Source organism: Bufo gargarizans, chromosome 4 (genome assembly GCF_014858855.1).
Source record: "Bufo gargarizans isolate SCDJY-AF-19 chromosome 4, ASM1485885v1, whole genome shotgun sequence".
NCBI lineage: Eukaryota > Metazoa > Chordata > Amphibia > Anura > Bufonidae > Bufo > Bufo gargarizans.
In genome coordinates this window covers 203,582,673-203,607,208 of record NC_058083.1, presented here as the reverse complement: position 1 = coordinate 203,607,208, position 24,536 = coordinate 203,582,673, and the positions used below count along the sequence as shown (strand labels likewise).

At 41.6% G+C, this 24,536-nt stretch overlaps 1 protein-coding gene across 7 annotated transcripts in view; it reads right to left on the bottom strand.

Moving 5' to 3' along the window:
* The window catches only part of LOC122936356 (LIM domain containing preferred translocation partner in lipoma), a 271,804-nt gene that overhangs the window by 12,001 nt on the left and 235,267 nt on the right, over positions 1-24,536 (bottom strand). The window lies entirely within an intron of this gene.

The window sequence follows — 24,536 nt, the reverse complement described above, 5'->3', positions numbered from 1 at the left end:
GCTGGTAAATGTTCCATGTAGCCCATATACAAAACATTCGGAAAGTCTTCAGACCCTTTCACTTTTTTTATGTTTTGGCTTTATGCAAAAATACAAAAAAGTTTAGGTTTTCCCCCTTCAATCTACACTCAATATCCCATAATGAGAAAGTTAAAGCAGATCATAAATGTTTGCAAATTTACTAAAAATGAAAAAAAAAAAAAATAAAAAAATAAACTCTTGCATGGACAGAAGTATTCAGAGCTTTTGCTACAACAACTGAAATTTAGCTCTGGTGGCTTCACATTTCTCTTGACCACCTTTAAGATGTTTCAACGCCTTGCCTGAAGTCAATTTGTGGTAAATTCAGTTGACTGGACACGATTTAGAAAGACATAGCTCTGTCTATATAATGTTTCACAGCTGACAATGCATATCAGAGAAACAACCAAGCCATAAGGATGAAAGAAATGCCTGTAGAGCTCAAAGAGATGATTGTGTAGAGGCACAGATCCGGAGAAGTCTACAAAAAAAAGTGGAGAAGTGTTTTGGTGAACGAGAGCCCAAAGGTCACTCTGGTTGAGCTCCAAAGATCCTGTTTGCAGATGGGAGAAACTTCTAGAAATTGTCCAGAAAGAAGCCTCTGCTCAGTGAAAGACACATGAAAGCCTGCCTAGAGTTTGCAAAAAGCACCTAAAGTACTCTCAAACTTTGATAAACAAGATTCCCTTGTCTGCTGAAACAAACATTAAAGTTTTTAGCCTCAATTCCTGGTGTCGTGTCTGGAGGACTAGTCATCACCTGCCCAATACTATCCCTACAGTGAATCATGGTGATAATAGCAACATGCTGTGGGGGTGCTTTTCAGTGATTGGGATAGGGTTGAGGGAAAGCTGAATGGAGCAATGTACAGAGACATTCTTGATGAAAACCTGATCCAGAATGCTGTGGACCTCAGGCTGGGATGAAGGTTCAACCTTCCAAAAAAATGATCACAGAGCCAAGACCACTCAGGACTGGCTTAGGGACAAAGTTGTGAATGTCACTGAGTAGCCTATACAGAGCCTTGACTTGGACCCAATCAAACATCTCTGGAGAGACCTGAAAATGGCTGTTCATGGACAGTCCCTATCCAACCTGACAAAGCTTGAGAGAATCTGCAGAGAAAAATGGCAGAAAATCTCCAAATCGTGGTGTGCAAACGTTGTGGCATAATACTCAAGACTAGAGGCTATGATCACTACCAAAGGTGCTTCAACTAAGTTCTGAGAAAAGGGTCTGAGTACTTAAGTCAATGCAATATTTTAGTTTTCCCCTTTTCAATAAATTAGCAATGATTTCAAACATTCTGTTTTCAGTTTCTCATTGTGGGGGAATTAAGTGCAGAATAATGGTGATTTTTATATTAAAAATCACAAGGTCGCAACATACAATGTGAAAAAAGTGAAAGGGTTTGAAGACTTTTCAAATGCAATGTAGATTGTGAATTGTCTAATGCCAGGACCTAAAAGGTATACAGTTATTACGTTTGTATTTTCGTATTAAAGCCCCCATACACAGTTGACGTGCCAATGTCTTAAAGGTACAATGGGAGGTTAAAAAGTGGTGACAGATTACCCTTAACAGAAAAGTACCACTGGTACCAGTAAGAAAAAAAACAAAGAAAAAAAACAACACAGGATGATGCTGCAACTATTCTCAGCCATGTGCCACTTTGTTGTATGTGGTTAGTAAGAAGAGTGTGAGGACTGGCCTCTCATGTCCTCTTACATATTATCTATTTCAATTCACAAACTGACATTTTATTTGTAGCAGCCATCCACAAGGCACAGACATTATTGACCAACAGCATGAAAAACATCAGTTGCTGTATTTCGCACTTATTCCATGAAACCGATTCATCATTCCGTCATCTATAATTTACCACAGTGGATAATTTCAAATGAAAACTTTGTTTCAGGATTCAAGGGCTGTAATTAGACTGAACTTGGACAGACACCAACCTAAACATTTCAGAAAGTCCCGTTAGCTACTAAAATAGCCATCAAATCGAAATATAATTTTTTCCTTTACTAAATACCTAACACTATGACAACTTTTCGGAATCCTGGTTTCCTAACCTGAGGTCTATTTTTCAAGTTGAATACTAGGGCGCTGTAGTGCCACACACACGTATGGTATGCTTGTGTCTATATTCACCTATGCATATGAGTTTCGGGCAGTAGGACCACCACGATCAGGCACACTAACAATATACCATCACTCATTATGGTGGGAAAACTTTATACCAGTAACATGGCACATTCAGTGCAGGTCTCATGGTTCCGTCACAACCAGATTTCGGGACTGCTGAATACAACATGCATCCAGTGTTGCCAACATCCATTTTTCTTTTTCTGGATACAACACAAACAGCCAACACTTTTCCATATGAGACAGAAAACCAAAAAAGGATAATAAAGATTGTAAGTAATAAAGTACATGTCTATAGATCGGATCCTAATATGAACATATCCACATTCCTGTGACCGGTAAAATGATAATTACTGTACCTTTACAATAAACTGAACAAGTTCCTCTAGCTTCCAAAATTGAGAGCATACCTATTTTAATTTCCGGTCATTGTCCAGTTTGCTTTCTTAACTATACTTCAACTTGTGGATGGCCCAGCATACAGCTGTGCTACAGTAGAAATACAGATGCAGTAGAGCCGAATTTGGCATTGAATGGTTTATGACGGTTGCAGGTTAACCTGACAATGACTATCTGAACTCAGCTACATCTTTGGGTATACTATACTGTATATTAGGTTACATTAGATCCGAAGGTCATGAAATCGTACGGCATCCCCTCTATCATGAGAAGATGCCAAGCGGAATGTGAGCTGCCTCCCAGCTGTGAGGATCACATATGTAGTCAGACATCAGACTGACATCACCCCGGTGGCACTCCTTTTGTGCAATGAGGACACCTCTGTCTTCTGCTCACGTATACAACACCCTTTAGTTCCATTTCAGAACAGAAAGTACTTACAACAAAATGTACAGGACAGTCCATACATAAAAAACAAGTCTACACGGACTCTTTCAATGCAGATGTCCCTTCAACAATGACATTTTTCCTTTGGTCATGACAGATGTTACAAGTAGATTAAATGAACTGACGACCTACACGCTACTAAAGAACCATGAAGATGAAAAGTGAAGTATGTCAAATGGGGTTTGCATGGTTTATACTGCCTGTATATATATGTAATCGGAAATCTATAATCTACAACTTCATGGATAATGGTTCCTTTGAAAAACCATACGTGTATGGGGTTGCTTACAACATTATAGCACTAGAAAGAATCTTTACAACGGAAGCATCATAACCTTCCTGGGGATATAAGTATATTCGTAAAGATCTGGTGCGATGACATATCTATTTAACATAAAGCATGTAAAAGTTATCTATAACTGCATCTTCAGCAATGCTAATAAGTTCTGCAGCAGCACTAATACGCCATTGCACTACTTGTATACTCCAGAGCTGGATTCTTTCCCCGTTTTGCTTGAACTAAGGCTATATTCACATGACAGAGAAAAACGGCCACCACACAGACGTTTTCAGAGCAATTTCCATCTATGGTTCTATTCACATGGCCAATCTTTTGTCTGTCAGCAGATTTGTACCTATGACACTGGCTGACCTTTTCCATGTGCACTTGGCACCTGAAGGCATCTGTGTTGGTCTCATGTTCATATGTACCTGCATTACTGAGAAAATGATGTTTTAATAATTAAAAAGTGGAGAGGAGGCGGCAGTTGCATAGACTGTACAGCCTCTCAGTGTAACGGCTCGTTTGCATATATCAAAACTTCACTTTTCATATTATTTACACGCTGGATCCTATTTCTTCCATTTCTAAATTATTGTGAACCTGGTACCATGAAAATACTTTCCAATCTACTGACCGCATGTTACTGAACAAGAAGAGCTGGGAAAAGAGTGTCAGTATTAGGGCGGGTTCACATCACGTTTTCCCCATTCTTTTAATGTACACAAAAACCGTACATGTTAAACGGATGCCTCAGATTTATGCCATACTGTGGCATCCATTCACCATAGAGTTCCACTGTAAAAAATAAAGTTAAAATGACACTTTTTTTTAACCGGACTGTGCAGGATACAAGAATGTGGTGTGCTGCGTTTTTGTATCCTTTTTTTTGTAACGTATATGTGAAACGGAGGCATAAAATGTGATGTGATCGATAATATTCCATAACGGGATTAGCTGTCGACGAATCCAGTTATCGAATAAATCTGCTGATTTAATGCTATGCGGGCGGTCAGGCGCTATGCCTGCGGGTCCTTGAACTTTAAATCAGCGCATCTTTATTACCTTACAATGAAGCTCCAGTAACAGGCAGAGCGGGCGGCGGCGTAACATCACTCACGTGACGCGCCTGCTACGCCTGCTTCATTTATAAAGTGGGCGGAGCAGGGGCGTCACATGAGTGATGTTATGCCGCTGCCCGCTCTGCCTGTTACTGGAGCTTTATTGTAAGGTAATAAAGATGCGCTGATTTAAAGTTCAAGTAAAAGTTACTGCCAGAATAGTCTACTGCTGTGAGCGGTGGGGCCGGGGCGGTTATAGGGAGGGGGATCTGTGGGTGGCACTAGTATGGGGAAGGGGATCTGTGCACTGTTTTGGGGAGGGGGATCTGTGGATGAAACTTATGGGGGAAATCTGTGGATGACACATATAGCATAAGATGCTATATACGGTCATCCACAGATCCCCCCCATAGCAGTGCCATCCACAAACCTCCCCCCGTCCGATAACAGCGCCATCCACAGATTCCCCCATAACAGCGCCATCCACAGATCCCCCATAACAGCGCCATCCACAGATCCCCCATAACAGCGCCATCCACAGATCCCCCATAACAGTGCCATCCACAGATCCCCCATAACAGTGCCATCCACAGATCCCCCATAACAGTGCCATCCACAGATCCCCCATAACAGTGCCATCCACAGATCCCCCATAACAGTGCCATCCACAGATCCCCCATAACAGTGCCATCCACAGATCCCCCATAACAGTGCCATCCACAGATCCACCCATAACAGTGCCATCCACAGATCCACCCATAACAGTGTAAAAAATTATCTACCAGTGGAACGGACTACTGAACGCTAGGCAATTCTTTTCACTTAGCTGAGCTAACAATGGCTTGGGAAAAATAGAATGATCCGGATGTAATATTCTGAAAAATATTCTCAGAAGAATAGTGAATAAACAAGAAGTATGATGCTTTGCATGGAACCCTTACAGAATTACTTCAATGCTGTTAACCATTCTTGCAATGTTATGCTAGACATGAGATATTAAAGAAGTCTCCCCCTGAGAACATAAAAGCGCAGGATTTAGCCGGATATCATGAGCCGAAACTGCTGCACGATGATGGAAGCTTTGCACTGTAGATTGTATAGTACATTACGTTCATTCTAAATATACATGTACATCACAGCGTGGTAACATTTCATATGCCCTATGATTTTATGGTACATGTAAAGTGGTTGGTGTCAGTTATCTTGTCAATTAATAACACCCTCTAAAAAAAATCAGCATGTCTGCCCTGGCATGTAATGAAATATAGAGATTAACACTCTCTTGTAAGATTACACTGTGAAGTGGAGGGAGGAATGGCGTCCTGCTCAGAATAGAACCATTGCAACAGAAAACTAGACAGCCTCCTGACCAGAAATCAGTCCAGCGCGGCACAAAGGCGAAATGACTAAGACATTTGGAAAACATTAGCTGTTCCACTTGCCAGCTCACTTTTAAAATGGATGCTACCAGTGATCGTGGAGCATTCCTTCCTCATCAGAGTATTGGGACACATACTGTGCATAGGGTAAAAGAGATTTGTAAAACTCTGAGCTGACATTAGGACTATCAAGCAAAAATAAGTCATAAAAAGAATGAATGGGTTTAAGGAGTGTTCTAAACTGCTAACAGTGTAACTGAATATAGACATACCGGTATCACTTACTGAAAGATCTGACTACCTGAAGAAGAGATGGTTTAAAGGAGTTGCTCAGGAATTTAAGACGTTTGCCTTAGAGCAGGAAAGTTAACCATGAAGTCACATACATCATTCACATGACCACTGCAGCCAATCACTGGCTTCAGAGGGCACACACTATACACACACAAGGGTCATTGCTGCACATGACATCATCACTGCAAGACCAGCGGGACCCATGATAGCCAAAGAGGATTTAACAAGTTACTTGGTCAGTTTTTACTGTTGCTCCGATTCATTTTTCTCTTCATTACTGTAACTCATTATTAATTTGTCTCCCCCTCAATAAACTCTCCCAGTCTCCAATCCATCATTAATGGAGAACCACCACATAGATGTCTCCACCCTGCTATAGTCTCCGATTGGCCATACAGTATAGAAAACAATTTAAACTCGCAAAGCTCTCCACATTGAAGCATCTCCCAACATGTCCACCCAATCCGTGTTCTCCATTCCACCAGTGACTGAAGATGATCCATAATCAAAATCCAAACCTTCCACTACCCTCCTTGTGCCTCTGCCCGCCCGTTTACGCTCCTGCTCTCTCCTTTTCCACTGCGGCGCAGTGGAAAAGGAGAGAGGAGGAGCGTAAACGGGCGGGCAGAGGCAAACGTTGGGCGGGGTTATGAGCCGTTGGGGAGGTCTGGTCTTGGGCTCGGAAGATTGAGACGCCGCCCTGGGCACTTGAGAGGGCGCATTCACAGAATCTACAAAGTTCATTTTTGGCTGAAACAAGACTCCGGTATATGCAACAAAGGTACCGTTTTAAACTTCTGGGTGGCACATATAACGCTATTGGATCTGTCTAATAGGCTCAAATGTGGTGACAGACTCCCTTTAAGGTGGTAGTCAACTAAATGGACTCTGCACCCTGATCACTATTATGGCTTACAGTTATGAGATAACTATTAGCACATTATATCCCAACCAGACAAGTCCTAGCCAGGTATCTAACCTGATTATATGGGTGTCTCGGTACACTCAGTGTGACAATATAATACCACATATCCTTGGTGGCCCCAATGCCTGCAGCTTCCAGACCGATACCCTAGAGTTTCAGCAGCTGGATCCCATGACAAGCAGCTGATTATCTGGAACATATTTTTGTCAAAGGACATGGCACAAGGTAGAGTAAAATCTGAAAATGAAGCCACCAGATATGTACCTGCTACCGCAGTCACATTCTGCCATCCAAATATAAAAAAACTTTAGGATGGCAGGAGTTTGTGGCCAATTCTACAGAAGGCATAATGTTCTTTTAGTGTTCAGACTACCAGTTTTCCAGGGAAAATATACATTTACAGCTGTTGTGACAAGAGAGACTAAAATAGAAGGTGAACATGAATACTTTATTCTAGTTCTCATTTATAATCAAATTACACGACATCTGTGAAAAGTACTGAAAGTACCAAAGCAGGTTTCAAATTTATAGCTATTTGGAGAAGTGCCATCAATTTTCTGTGCCCAGGGTTCGCACTCGTCTGTTAAAAGCTTTAAATAAAACATAGTATAAGACGAGGCAGAATTCTGCTAGTGATTCTCCTGTGTAGTTGGAGAGGAAGACAACTAGAGAACTTTCCACCAATTCCAGTTGTAGCACATTACCCTATATCCACAGGTTAGGGAGTAACCATTATATTTGTGGGAGTCCTACCGCTGGGACCCCCACCAATCACAAGAATGGGGACCCTGTACACCATGGCGGCTCTCCTCCAAAATGAATGGAGCTGCAGGTTCAGCATGTGCACTGCTGCTTCATTAGTCTCTATGGGAGTTCCAGAAAATGCCAAGCGCTGTACTCAGCTGTCTCCAGAACTACCACAGTAATGAACTGGGCAGCTGTGAACATGCTGGATCGGTTGCTCCTTTCATTTTTTGGGAACCCGCAGGGTACAGGGTCGCCATTCTCATGAGTAGTTTGGGTCCATGCTCCAAATGATCTAATAGTTATCCCCTGTCAGTAGCATACATAGAGAAGTAAGGGCCCCATAGCAAAGATCAAACCAGGCCCTCCACACAGGACAGAAGGGTTTCCACCTAATCCCTTTCAAAGAACCTTGGGCCATTTTTCCACTGCCTCATTTGCTAAAAGTTGTTCCTTTAGAGGGTAGAGTTCTGACCAAGTTTTCACCCGTAGTAGAAGAGGAGATTATCCCAACTGGGCCCCTTCTAGTCCTGGGCCCATAGCGGCCACATGGTCTGCCACTATGGTAGTTACACCCCTGTCCCCTGTCATGTAGAGTGGGTATAACTTGCTACAACCTAAATACCCCTTAAGGCTGTGTTTACATCTGTGTTGAAGGCTCCACTTCAGATAAAAAACTGGCCTGTTTTTTCCAGTAAAATGACAATAGCCCAATAAACCTCATTACAATCGGTGGTGTCTGTTGAGCACCATTATTTGTCAGTCATATGGCAGACCCAGCACTGCAGTTATTTTCTTTTTCCTGTTCCTATAACTTGAGTATGAATTTCCTTCATGGTGGAAATTGCAGAAAATCCCAAACCTTGCATTGTTTGGTTAACAGTAAGTTTACGGGAAGCTATCAGTGGCCAAGGGAAATCAGATTGTGATCTACACTGAAGCCCAGAACTAATGTGAATGGCAACAATCTCTGTGGAATATGTCAGTGCAATATAAGGAACAAATTATGAGGAAAACGGCAGCATAGAAGACCACTACTGCGGCTAGCACCCAGTGACCGTTCCACCACTAAAAATCATTTTGGGGCCCAATTCCTAAGGCTTATATTAGACGGGTAGGTCATCACTAAAAAATTGTTTCTCGGTGGCAGACTGTGCTGTGTAATCATGGTCTGCCACCAGAAAATGATGATTAAGTAAGGGGACAATTGATGGCATTAGCGATTGCACCTCATACTGTGGAAGAGATCGCTGCATGTAATAGCAGAAGTCTCCTCCACTGACAAGCACCGGGAAGATCTACTTCTCTAATATAAGTGCCCGGGCCTCAGACTGTTCATTTCCTGGAGACCCTGTCAGTATCCTGATAATTGACTCTTGCCTTGGACTAGGGCCCTCTTTGCTACGTGAGGAAGAAACGCATGCCCACACAGTGGCAGACAGCAACAAGACACTGCAAGATAATTTATGACGGGGGTCCCTGCAGTGACATCAAGAAGGTGGGCCCCTGGGGTAAGAGGATACTGGCTGCACTGCCTCTGTGCCTAGAAGCCATCCGAGGCATATATAACAGTATGCTGGGTAGTTAGTTATATAATCTGGACATAGGCTGGCTGAGACGTTGTATGCTGCCTATCGGTATGTAGTACAGTCAGTGTACTGTGCTATGTGCCACTTGTGCAAGGGGTGGGGGACTAGGAGCTCACCCTGGCTCAGGGATCCACCAAGGGAGTCACTTGTGGGCCACTCCAGGCCTGTTAGGACATACAGTTTTCTACATAAACACATCTGGGAACATTTTTTCAAGAGTGGCAAAACAACGGCAAAAACGTACAAATGCTGCACGCACAACTACTACTACTACTACTACTACTAGTTCACATGGTACCAAAACATGTGGAGATTTAATTGGCAGGATCACATTGGTGATCTACAGGATTTTTAATTTTTTTTATTGGAGATAATTTGGCCTTTACTGAAAATGAATGACTGAGCTTTTCTGACCCGGACAGGACACTTACAGTATGTCAGTTATGTTGCATCAGCTACAGTATGCCTCTACTTCCCAGTACCATCGCCATAACTGAGCTCTACCCACAAAAATGCAGTTACACCATTTGCTGTGGACTATACTGACTCCCTAAAGAGGAGCCTAGAATAAAGTGTTGCCAATTCAGATTTTTCTTCATTACCATGTTTACATAAATTAAGTATTTTTCTTAGCATCAACTTTAATGGCAACATTACTTTTTTGCTGGCGTGAATGTCTGTGCACTCACTTCTTCAAATAGCAGCATAAACTCCCACACAAACATAAAATAACATCCAGAGCTGCTCTGTGCCTGTTGACAGTGGAGGAAGTTGCTTCCATCTGCCAAGTGTGAATTTTCCTTGGGTTTTGGCAGAACCCGAGTAGTAGCAGTGTATCCAGTAAACAGCTGTGTGACTCTGCAGAAAGAAACTTGTGTTCTCTCCGTCCGAAGATAATGTATACTTTTTGTGAGCGATTCATGGGAACATGTGTCACAAAACAGCCACCAATATTACATCAGGCAGCTGTGCGCAGTTCTACAAATGAAATTATTATTCGAAATCAGGGTAGACCACTTGAGCGAGAAATGATATGGATGGAGGCCATCCAAGCTAGCTCTGCATTACATCAGATATTTTGCAAGGAAAAGGTTTTACTAGATCCAATGAAAAGACTCACATTTGGTCACGTGATGAAAACAGCAGTGACCCACCACCTAAAACTATAGTGAGCATATAACTAGAAAAACCTCAGATTTCCAACTCTCTGCCTCACTGTTTGGTGAGGTTTGTTTTTCCTTGACAAGGAAAATGAAAAATTACATCACCAAAAATTATTTAAAATGTTAAACATTTAAAAGTGATTTAAATAGGTCATTTTCTGATGACACATTTCCTTAAAATGTTGATTGTAGCATGTCTTTATGTATTTCTGTTAATTTCAAGATCCTGAGGGTAGCTAGACTGATAGGTATGCTCCCAAACTGTATTTATTACACTTTATCCCGGGCAGTGTAAATGGTAATCCCGCAAAACTCAATCCATTTGTCACAGTGTTCCAGGTTCCTTAGGTAGATTAAATCAATCTTTAAATAACTTTACCTCTTTGCATCCTGCTACAAATGAATATGTGTCGATCTGTTGAACTTAATCTATTAAACATCCCACTGTCCTTAATTTACTTCTGTCTAGAAGAGACAGAGCTCTTAATGTAATCATCCTTCAAGGGAAAAGAAAGAGGAAATCACATTTGTAATCTTGAGAGGACTGAAGCACTGCCCTCAAGTTAAAGGCAGCATCTTCCTTTGCTTGGGGACTCCACAGTCACTGTAAAAAGTCACCCAACCATAAAACGCTCTGCAGAGAAAAGAACGCTTCTAAATGGAGATTATGGCTTCCGTTATACTAAAAGAGTCCTTGGAGAAAAAAAATCCCACCCTCTAGTCTATAACCTCTATGATCAAAAACAAATCAGATACACATTATCAACTGTAAATGGCCAAGGCAGTAGTTTAGAAACTCTCCCAAATACCTACCAGTCCTTTAATTCCAAAGTTTTACTTTGTTACATAGTAAGTTTTGTGCTTAGTTTTCAGTGTTAGAAGTATTCCTTTGTACTGTCAGTATGATTTATATTTAAGTAGTGAAGCATACGAATTAGACACAGAGTACAGTTTTTTCATGGGTTCCTACCTCACCTGCTAACACTTAAATGTAGCACAGAGTAGGTATATTATTATTAAAGTGCCATTCATTACATAGCACTGTACATATAAGGGATATACATACATAATACAGACAATTGCACTAAGCATAAACAAGACGAGTTACAAACTGGTACAGAAGGTAAGAGGGCCCTGCCCGTGTATGGGAGAAGGACACAGTAGGTGAGGGTGAAGCTGGTCATGGGGGTATAGAGGCAGCAGCAGGGTCACTGGTTGTAGTCTTGTCTGAAGAGGTGGGTTTTTAGGTTTATTTTGAAGGATTCCACTGTTGGTGAGAGTCCGATATGTTGGGGTAGCGAGTTCCAGAGTGTGGGGGATGCACGGGAGAAATCTTGGAGGCAATTGTGGGAAGAGGTGATAAGAGGAGAGGAGAGAAGGAGGTCTTGTTAGGATCGTAGATTGCATGTGGGTATTTATCGGGAAAGTATCTCAGAGATGTAGGGAGGGGACAGGTTGTGGACAGCCATGTATGTATCTGTTAGTATTTTGAACTGAATTCGCTGGGCAATGGGGAGCCAGTGAAGGGATTGGCAGAGGGGAGAGGCAGAGGAGTAACAGGGTGAGAAATGGATTAGTCAGGCAGCAGAGTTGAGGATAGATTGGAGGGGTGCGAGAGTGCTCGATGGAAGGCCACAGAGATGAATGTTGCCATAGTCTAGGCGGGAGATGATAAGGGCATGTACAAGCATTTTCACAGATTCAAAGATGAGGAAAGCACGGATGTGGGAGATGTTTTTGAGTTGGAGGCGGCAGGTGGTGGAAAGGGCTGGGATGTGCGGTCGGAAGCAGAGGGCAGAATCCAAGGTCACTCCAAGGCAGCGGACTAGGTTGACTGGGGAGTGTGTGCATCCATTGATCTTGATAGATAGGTCTGTTGGGGAAGTTGAGCAAAATGGGGGGAAAGATGATGAATTCCGTTTTATCCATGTTAAGTTTTAGAAAGCAAGAAGAGAAGGATGATATGGAAGATGGGCATTGTGGGATTCTGGATAATAAGGTGGTGATGTCTGGACCAGAAAGGTAAATTTGTGTGTCGTCAGCATAAGAGTGATACTGAAAGCCATGGGACTATCAGCTGTTCCAGGCCGAAAGTGTAGATAAAGAAGACCAGGGGTCCTAGGACAGAGCCTTGCGGGACACCAACAGAGAGGGAATGAGAAGAGGAGGTGGTGTGAGAGTGGGAGACGCTAAACGTCTGGTCTGTGAGGTATGATGTGATCCAGGAGAGGGCCACGTCAGTGATAAGAGAGGACAATGTTTGCAACAGAAGGGAGTGGTTGACAGTGTCAAAGGCAAAGGACAGGTCAGGGGGAAGGAGGACAGAGTAATGTTTTTTGTTTTTGACTGTTAGTAGGTCATTGGTGATTGTGGGATTCTTGATAATAATGTGGTGATGTCTGGACCAGAGAGGTAGATGTGTGTTGTCAGCATAAAAGTGATAATGAAAGCCATGGGACTCTATGCGGTGTACCAGGCCAAAAGTGTGTGTATGCAGAAGGTACGCTTACATCTCGGACACTATTCCATTAATCCATTTAATGGCAGCTCACTGTGAGGTCTCTCTGCTTGCCCATGAGTTTATCACTGTCTTACTAAGCTCCAAGATTCCCCGAAGATAGCGTAATTTGCGCACTGCAATGTAAATTGTCCTATCATATCTCAAAATTACTTTCAATTCAGAGATACGTTATTTTTAGATCACCTTCTAACATCAACTGGAAATTACTCAATTGTGGAGACCATAAATATACCAAAAAGTCTGATTAAAGGGGTATTATGATATTAGTAAGGTATTTAACAGATATGAGGTAAGCAACTACATAAGCATATGTACATCTTCACCATACTTTTTCTATTTGGAGCCTCCTGACTGTTTACACCATGTAAACAAATCATTCTGGTTGTATCTATCCTCTATGTAGCACTCCCTGTTGCTGTATCAAACCAAACCCATGCTGCACTTCTTTCTCTGCCACAGCTCCAGCACCCTTCCCAACAATGCCCAGCAAGTTTAGAATTCTTACCACCCAGCTTGTTACATAGGAAAATGTATATTACTGCCCCTGTTTCTGCTTTGACAGGCCCATGGACATAACATTACATGACGAAAGAGCTGCATGGACATGGTCAGATGACAACAGCCCAATAAAAGTAAAATAAATGAATTACAAAATTACAGGTGCCATCATAAATGACTATTTGAAAGGATGTGATGCAAACAGAAAAACCCTTTAAGTCTAGTTTAACACCATGTTTTTGTCACACATTTTTAATGATATAACCGGATGCAACTTTTCCGATAAATTGGCTTCTATTCCAAAGTCTGGATACGTTTTTTTTGACAGAAGATAAAAACATAGCAGACTGCACTAGTTTTATAAGCAGTGTTTTCTTTAAATAAAAGTCAATGGGAATAAGATCCAATTGGAATCCACGGTGGCTCAGTGGTTAGCACTGGTGCTTTGCAGCACTGGGGTCCTGAGATTGAATCCAGTCAGGGACGCTGTTGCATGGGTTTAATCTGGATACTCCAATTTCCTGCTGCACTCCAAAAATATCCAAAAATATCATAATAGGTAAACTGGCTTCCTATGAAATTAACCCTAGTGAGTGTTGCGTGTTGGGGCTGAGCGTCTGTATGGCAGCCACTGACTCCCCAGGGAGTCTCCCCAGCTACCCAATCATCCCTGGATTTTGAGTGTGAACCTATCCTTATAATGAAGGAGTTAATACTAAGTTGGTTAATTGCCAAGGGTACAACAGCCTGGGGCTTTTCTTGTACTTTTGAGAAATAGAACTATTTGCTATAACTGACATGCTCTTTCTTTATAATATGTGGATTTAGCTACATTATGAAGGCGCAGGCTTTAGCACCGAGACTATCTAGAAAGCCTGGCTCATTAATGCTTCTAAATGATGGACACTGAGCAGACACTTGGTGTGCTTGCATTATAATAAATTAATTCTAATACGAGATGTGCAATAAGTAAGTGCATTGTATGTAAATCAAAATGCCGAAGATACGTATGCCAGTGCAAATTTGCTAATTCAATATCGCATAACCTTTCCTAAAGGCAAATATTTCAAGTGAGATAACCAGTGAATCTTCAGCATCAAGTCAGATTAACATAAACCAAATTACTTTGAATGAACAATCTTATTAAAAAATGATACATATCGAGGCTAATTAAAAAAAGGAAAAACACATACACACAAAACTTAGCACTCTACAGTGCTAAGAAAAACGGGCAGCAGTACATACACTAAAGCCTAAATAGCATGTTGCTTAGTATTGTGAAGGACATTATGTAATAAAATCTATCATGGTCCACAGATATACTATATATTCCCTAATACACCTAATGTCCAAATCATTTCATTTACAAGAAAGAACAACACATTCAAATTCCCTACGGTTCTCTATCTGCTGGATACTTTTACGATAACATAAGTCTCCATAGAAAGAATACAGACTACTGTAAACAGCAAGTTACATTCCGCTCACTGGATTTGAAACAGATGTGACTTTTTTAATGCCCAAATGACTTACGAAGGGTTTGTTCACCCCCGGGGGCCTTTCTGCCAGATGCCCCGTGTGGCCGGACCTGCAGAGAGGGAATCACATTTACCCGATTCCCGCTGCTGGGTCCTAGCTCCTTTGCTCCCCTGCAGCTCTCAGGTCTCCCATGTGTCATGTCACTGGGTGACGTGATTCATTGGGCATATGTTAACGATTGGCAGCAGTGTTGACCTGGAAAGACGCGAGAACTGCAGAGATTCAGCTGGAACACAGCGGTGGGGATCAGGTAAGTAGGATTCCCTCTGCAGGTCCAAACATGCAGGGGGTCTGCCAAAGCCTTTCAGGGATGAACAACCGCACATGGCGTATTGTGTACTATTTTGGGCTCCTGTGAACAAGACACAGCACAGCTGGGGAGGGTTCAGAGGGGGGCAACTATAGTACCCAGTAAACTTGTCAAAGTTAGGGTCATTTAGGGGACTTCCTAGAGGAAAGAAGGTTTCTGCACAAACAAAGAAGAAGATTCTTTATGGTAAGAGCAGTCAGACTATGGAACTCTCTGCCTGAGGAAGTGGTGATGGCGAGTTGACTAAAAGAGTTCAAGAGTGTAATAATATTACAGGCTATAGCTACTAGAGAGGGGTCGTTGGTCCAGGGAGTTATTCTGATTGCCTGATTGGAGTCGGGAAGGAATTTTACCCTAAAACAAGGTAAATTAGCTTCTTCCTAATGGGATTTTTTAACTTTTTCTGTAATAAATCTGCAGTATAACAGGCTGAACTAGACAGAAAGAACTGGAAGGCATTCGTTCCCAATAATGTACCAAAGATCACCCAATCATCTTTCCTGTGGCATATTAAATCATTTGTCAGTGGCACATCGCCTTGTGTAAACAGGAATCTGCTGTCATCAAACAATGTATCTGTATCGGGGTGAATGATAGCAGTAAAGATAATCTGTCCTAGAGAGGATTATTACCATGTTCAATGATAGGCAATTTGGAAATGAACTGTTAGTACCTGATAATAACCATTAGCATTAATCTCCTCTTGCTTGGAGGTCATAGTATCACTCTTGTGTACTGCTATTTATGAATTCCCTAATTTATTAGGTTAAAGAGGACCTTTCATCGTTTTTTTTTTATTATTGTAGATAAATACCTGTACTGTACCCGCCCCCCCGCTGATACTGCCACCCTGCCTGTTTTTTAAAATATCCCTCCTATGCCACGCTGTGCCCCCCTGTAGTTTTCCCGCTCAGTATGTCAATACTGTCACTACTGAGCATTGGTACAGGGAGGAGGCGACTCCAGGGTTTCTTAATGGGCGTCTCCTTCTCCCTGCCTGTGCCGCAATCCAATCACAGCGGAGAGCGTCACAGCCATGGAGAAGGTGAGCTTTTTTTTTTTATACCAGTGACGGCAGCATCAGGCAGGGTGGCAAGTAAAGATATTTATCTACAATAATAAAAATAATAAAAAAACATGAAAGGTCCTCTTTAACTATGGTTTTTAATAGGTAAGCTTATACCAAATGTATAAAGATAGATTGCCTTTTTAAAATGGGGGTATACTTTATTTATAATGATATTAGCAGAAACTACTATAGAAGCTTAACAGCTAAGCAGTTATATATAGAGAAGGTGAGAGGGGTGGAGCCGGAGAGGTCCGGTTACAAATGGTATGTGGTACGGTGGTCATCTGTCCTTGCACTGATAACTGTACATGTGGCAAGGCGGTCCTGCCCCATTAATGATCAGGTCCAGAGATTTACTGGAGTTGGCCTTTCACACAGGAAGCTCTCACACCAGAGATGTTCCATGTCAGGTATGTTCACAGGTGCCTAGGCAAGAGGGGGGAACTTTAGGCATGGACCACTGCTATTTTCACACATGTGCTCAGACAAAACCCGGCTTTAGTACTAGGGCTCTGGAGAGAAAGAGTCTGGGTAAAGTCCAGGACAGATATTGCGGATGTTTGTGTTCACACATACAGCCCCTCCAGGTAAAGTCCAGAAAATGTCTGGATTCCACTGTAAGTGTGAATGAGGTTTATGACTCAAGACAACTATGACTACTCTGAAAACAGGCTTATGGAACTTTGGTCTCAAGCACACAAACATATTTGATATCAGTATTACATGGTAATGCATTTCAACATGACCATCAAACACAACATGACAGACAATCACCACTTGCTCCATTGGAGGCAATATATTGGACCAAGTTCTGCACTAGAAGCAAAATTGGATTCACTAGGCTGAATGGACGTCCACCAGTGGGATACTGACTGTAGGATACATTACATACAGTATTTTGCATAGTATTCTAATAAATGTAATTACATTCTACACAATTACAACATTGTTCCATATTACAATCTATCATCTCCATATTTTACCATAATTGAGCCTGCTCTTATATGAAAATGTAAAACAAATGACATTGCAGTCAGGGCTGTATGGACCAAGTGGGTGCCAAGAGCAAGATGTTAGTATCTACTACTCTTAATTAAAAATCCAAGAGGGGAAGGAAGGTTTGTCTAAGCAGAGGCAGCACGTGTGTGAGTGACTGGTGGACATAAGCATTGCATGTCACCACCAGTCGGCAAATGATGCTGCTCTCTGTTGGTCTACAGCAGCGGTCAGCAACCTCCAGCACTCCAGCTGTGGTGAAACTACAACTCCCAGAAAGCTCAATTCCTTTCTGTGGAGTTCTGAGAACAGCCAAGCAAGGGTGTATCTTGGGAGTTGAAGTTTTACCACAGCTGAAGTGCCGGAGGTTAACCATCACAGGTCTAGAGACTCACACAGTGCACACTTTACATGAAGAACTCTACCCCTGCACAGAAGCCGCCTCTGATTCTTTTGGTACCCCTTTCCCATGCTACCATACTACACCCCTGCATTCCTCATTCAGGAACAAGCTATGAGCCAACAAGCTATGAGCGTGCATGTGTGTGTGCCAGTAAGTAATAAGTATGAGGATGTATGTAGTTTTGCCCCATGCACATGTCCGTATTTTTAGTCCACATCTGATCTGCATTTTTTTGTGGATGCGGATCCATTTATTAAAAAAAAAAAAAAAAAAATATATATATATATATATATATATATATATATATATATATATATATATATATATAGACAGCGCGTCTGCATCCATACACCCATAAGCTTTTTTTTCTTACCTTTATAACTGGGCTAGAGTTGTGATATACAGTATATAGTTATTCTGATCAGTATCTCAGTATGACAATGAACAAGTGAAGTGAGAAAGGGGAAGATTTACAGATACTGAATATTAAAGGAGACCACGGCACTCGTTTTTTCGTATGTAAGAAAATTATTTTTATATTTATATTCATCGAGTGCCGTGGTCTCCTTTAATATTCATTATCTCATATTACCACTGAGCACCGTGCAAAAAGAATTTTTCAGGAGTGCCGTCCAACTCAAGTGTATCAAGATTTACAGATACTGGCGCAAAGAAAAACAGGCTACGTCGCCCATAGCAACCAATCAGATTCCACCTTTCATTTTTCAGAGCTTCTTTGGAAAGTGAAAGGTGGAATCATCTCATCACATGACGAATAAATTGTATATTAAGCGCTTATCGTTATACGGAAAAAAAAAAAAAGAAAAAAGGACTGTGGAATGCAAAGTGATGTGCAAATATATGGAAACCACAAAACTGGCATAGCTGGGATAACACAGCATGAGCGATAAAAGCAGTGCACATGCCCATACGAGCGAATAGGGTGAAAGACGATGCGGTCTATAATCCTGTCCACGCACCCCAAGGACGGACATGAAATTAGACGAGAAAGAAAAAAAGCAAAACGGGGGGAACAAAAACAACATAAGTACATTTTCTATTCAATCCAACTGCATCTTGTTTAAAGCATTGCCAATTTGTGGAGTGCTGGGTTATTTATGAAGTGTTTGGGATGCTTCATTTAGGTAATAACAATCCAGAGAAAATTGGATGTTAGCAGCCAGAAGCAAAAGCTGATTATGACGTTTCTACATCAGAGTGTGTTTTCTCATTTGTAAAGAATAAAATAGGGAAGGGGGAAAAAATGACATCCACGGATGTTTGTGGTGCAGGATGTTCTACAAGCAATTATCAAGAGAATGACAGAAAATTGACCCATTTAGTCTAAAAAGTTCTTCACCATTTCATTTCATGCCCATTTCAGAACACTGCGTTCTTGTGAGGGCGGGGGATGGATTACCAGCTTGCACACCTCCTGTCTTTTCAAATGCATTACAGATTGAAAAAGAAGAAGGAAAACAGCTGCCCTCTGCCATGTACCTGATGGCCGCTCTGTATGGATACACAACAATAACCCCTCGAAGGGCGTAGCATGTGATTGCATTCTGATCAGACAGGATAATGCATCTGAGAAATAATCACCGCACTCATCTGTGACTGCCTCTTTTATTACTGGAGCGAGAGATGAATGCTCCGTGGAAATGCATTGAAACATAATTATGGAGAAACATTTGGATTAAATTGTCTCCTGCACAAATAAAAAAGAGCCAGGGCCCAGCATCACAATACTGCATTGTATTATCGGGGCAATCATTGGGTCACCAATGGCTGCCATGAGAGAGATAAACGATACAAGTCACTACGTGAAAATGTCACAAGTTACAATGGGCCCCTCTTTTCACATATCTTCTATTATGACAATGGAATGTATGTTTGTGATGAAAAACGGTGTTATACGGTCTGTCGAAAAGGTTATAAACACTTGTGCAAGTCTAATAGTACAAGATAAGATGATGGTGATTCATCTACTGAATGGTGTTTCAGTAGTTTTTTTTACAACTTGCTGTTCTCTAATAAGGAGCTTAACGGCAAAATTCACAACAGGTGTTTGACCCATGACTAGCCCAAAACATTTCCTGGTTCAATTAGAATTGGTATTTAAACACTCCTCCTCATCATGCTGTTCACACATTGACATCATAAGACCAAGATGACACCTAACACTTGATCAATCATACCTCGCCATTGCAAGGCTTCAAGCAGGATGTTCTCAGACAGAAGTGGCCACTGAGCTTAGAGTGTCACAAAGTGTCATCAGCAGGTTGAAACAGAGATAGTGACTGGAAGAGTCACAGAAAGGCATAGAAGTGGACGTCCTTTGGCCACATACCACATTCATGACCTCTTGATTGTGAACAATGCCCCGTGGAACCAGTATATCAATGCCACACAACACCAGACAGATTTAAGGAAGGTGAGAGACACCCAAGAGTCACGTCGTCAGAGCATTTTAAACTGTTTACATCAGTGTGGTCTGCATGCTAGACTACCTGCAAGGGTACCTGACCACAGTTGTCATCGTCTTACATGGGCCACCGACCAGTGGGCCTCAGTGCTGTTCACTAACAAAATTTGATTCACGCTGAGCAGAAATGATGTCCGCCAATGATGTTGGAAACGTCAAGGAGAGCGATGTGCATCAGCCACTGTTGTCACCAGCCTTTGGTGGTGGTGGTTTTACAGTGTGGGCAGGAGTGTCTAGTCAATTCAGAAGTACCCTACACTTTGGGAATGGCACAGTGTAAAGCCCATACTACTTGAACAACATAATTAATAGGGTAATTATGCCTCTGCATGAACAACACAGGCTGGTAACTCTCTACCCCAGAACCTCAATGACTTGAGGGCCACCCTTCAAGAAGAGTGGGATGCCATGCCTCAGCAGACAAATACGTTAACTTGTGAACAGCATAAGATATTGCTGTCTAGCTGTAATTGCTGACAACATGACAAGTTATTGAGACATTGACATGTTTTGAGGGGATATATCCCCAATCCCTGTTGTCTTTTGTTTCAATAAATTGTTTGAGATGAGGAAATCACTATTGCATACTACTACTTAAATGCCCTACTTTCATGATATAATATCACTGTAGTGTAAACTTTATATAAACTTTTTCTATAAATTTCACCCAAAAGCCAAATATCCCAAACTTTTTGTGAGTAGTGTACATGAAATGCTCTGACAGACACACTGACCAAACACAGATTCTTCGCAGATCTTATGACAGATTTCAGGCTGCTTTCACACAGTCAATGTTAGAGTCTGCATAAAGATAAGTTATAATGGAAAGATCTGTACCTGTTCTGTGTTTCTGACTCCTGGCTTAGCCTTACAGTAACTGATGGAAATCACTGATCAAACACTGGCCAAACATGGCAGTGTTAAAGAGTCCTAACTATACCATAAAATGATGGTACTATGACCGCTTTTACACAAGTGTATCGAAATCAGTCCTTATTCTGGCTCTGGATTAGGCACAGATTCCAGATGATATACTGTCAGTGTGTCACCAGTATTGCTTCAGTAGTTTATCAGGATTTATATGTGTATTCCTTCCACCCTACATTTTTTATGCATTCTCATATACTGTAATGGGTGTATTTGGAAACAAATGGGCACAAAATTAGGACATGCTGCGGATTTCAAATACTGATGGAAATTATACGCCCATGTGAATAACCCTATTCATTAACATTAGCAGCTGAGTCCGGTAAATAAAATCCAGGCCATATACTGATGGCACATACACTTGTGTGAAAGTGGCCTACAGCTGTAGCTGAAATACAAAACAGCAAACCAAGCTACTACATAGCAGAAACCTAACCTCACATTGGCCCCATCAACCAATCTGAATTTTGCAGGAAAGTTCAATGATAGACCATAAAGCTTCGATAACGGACAGGTATTACTTTCCTCCTCCCCATATGCATGCATGTAGGAGTGTCCATGTGCTCTCAATAGAAAGAGGGGGTAAGCCTGTGCCAGATACTGGCAGTGAATTATCTCCATTGAGAACAAAAAGATGAGACTTGGTTCAAATACACATGCTCGACCCCTCATTCTCCTGACATCTCAATCAAATATCAAAATTAGATGGTCGGCCACTTTTGCCGAAATCAGACGATCTTCATCTAATGGCCATGGCCAGCGGATGAGTTTTGTTATCATGCAATACTTGGTCTCAGAATACACGGGTAGGCACGCCAACAATGACCCCTAAAACTTTTAGAAGCAGTAAATGACAGACATTACAAAGTAGTATGAGCATTGGCATCTCTTTAACTTGGCGAATTAGCCACTACATATAAGCAGGAATTGAATGAAAATGTCAGCTTATTTAGACTGTGACAACAATACCGCGTCTCAGTGAAGTAATTAGCAAGGATAGCCATTATGTATTTAAATCAGTGGCAGACTTAGCAGCAGTCTCAAGACAGCTTGCAAACTTGGCAGGGCAGCAAAAATGTGGTAAAAAAAAGAAGAATTTTCTTCTGACAGAGACAAGTACACAATTTACTGACAGAAGCAGCACAGCGTATATCTTATTACAAATCATGGCCTGGCATTACTTATCAGCCTGGTTCTTCAGCATTTCTGTTGATTCAGATTTGATACCAGCTTTACTCTTAGGCCTCATGCACAAACATATTGTTCATCCATGTGCTAGCTGCATTGTTTGCAGATTCATTTCTATGGGGTTATGCATACGTCCATATTTTTATGGTTCAGTGTGGCCGTTCTGCAAATTATAGAACCTATTCTGGTCCGTATTGCAGATGAAAAACTACTGAAGGCAGTGTGAAAAATGTGGACTACATACAGAAGGTATCTATATTTTTTTGGCTCTCTTGTTTGCAGACTGAAATATGGACACAGTTGTGTGCATGACGCTTTAAGAGGAGAACCTTCACAGCCTTGTGTTTGAATACGTTTTAAAACTTTGCAATTTCATCCCTTTGGCCATTACTTGAAAGAACACCAGAGGGCAATAACTGCAAGAAAATCATCATTCCTCCAACACAATTCTGCCCATGTACAAAGCGTTGTCATGTTTAGTAACAAAGTGAAATGCTGCTATCAGACTAGACCATAGTATTCTATTCTAGCTCTTCCAGATGGCTGGGGGCATATTCACAAAGGCATCTTACATTTAGCTTTTCTACATTATAAGACATAAAATATTAAACTATGGTTAAAAACTAACATAACCAGGAAAGCAGCTATTAAATACAGCGGCGTGTTGTAGATTTATTGATAGACTAAAATATCTGCCTCATTCCTCAGGTCCAGTCCCAATAAGGACTCTCCGCAGAGCTACGATTCCTGTCTAGTGGTGCTCACTAAACCACCGATGCAGGAACAAAATCCTCAAAATAAAACATGTGGGAGCTTTTCGAAGACTGACTTGAGTAAAATTTTAAAACAGAGGTAGTAAAGTTATCTGATTAGAAGACAACTAATAACGTGCAGGAGATGCAGAGATCATATACTGTTAAAAAAAAACAACCTAATAAGGCAACACCAATGTGCTCCTGAGCAGTTCATCTCTGGCTGTCTCATGATGGCAACTGTTCTAAATGCCAAAAGTCCACATAACATAAGCTTCACTGGGGGTACACAGCAAAACATAAAGCAACCGCACAGTCGACATTTTCAATACTTTAATTCTGAAGCCTTCTTATGAACAAGGGCACAAGTTGCATCATGTGCGAAGTCTGTTCGATTTAGAACATTTCATAGACAGGAGCTGCATTGCCTCATGTGGTCAGGACAAAATACCGCCTCATGCAGACGGCCATGACAGTATTTCCAATAGAAAAGTCTATTCTCGTCTGCTGTGCTGACAAGAATAGGACATGTTCTAGAATATGTGGAACACGATTGAATGGGTCCGTGTGCTATCCGGAAAAATACAGTTGTATGATATAAACAAAGCAGATGAGGTAATTTATAATTGCCACATTTATCCTATGTTTCACTAGGAGGCTGCTCATGTAATCCACTATGGGCTATGCCACAGAAGACCAACATACCTTCACCCTAAAAGCAGTGAATTACGTGAGTAGAGAACCTAGCTTTGGCACTAAATGTACAGGATGTTTCAGAAGCAATAAAGATGGTCAAAGAGCTAATTGTACGGTAGGGTTTATGTGTTAGGGTATTTTCACACTTGTGACAGAGGATTCCGGCAGGCAGTTCTGTCGCCGGAACTGCCTGCCGGATCAATCAAAACGTATGCAAACCAATGGCATTTGTCAGACGGACCAGGATCCTGACCTGTATGATAAACACATTGAAATGCCGGATCCGTCTCTCCGGTGTCATCCGGAAAAACGGATCCGGCATTTATTTTTTTTCACACATGCTCAGACCGCAAAAACTGATCCGTTATGTCGGAACACTCGGGGCTGGATCCAGCATTAAGGCATTTCAATGGAAAAAAATGCCGGCTACGGCTTTCCGGCAAGTGTTCTGGAATTTTGGACGGAGACAAAACCGCAGCATGCTGTGGCATCATCTCCGTCCTGAAAAGGCAAAATGACTGAACTGAAGACATCCTGATGCATCATGAACAGATTGCTCTCTATTCAGAATGCATTAGGATAAAACTGATCAAGAAAAACGCTAGTGTGAAAGTAGCCTTAGTGCACCTTTTAATGTCCTTCAGCTCGGCATATGAAGTGAAAACACATGAAATGCTAACTACCAAGTTGTACAATGCA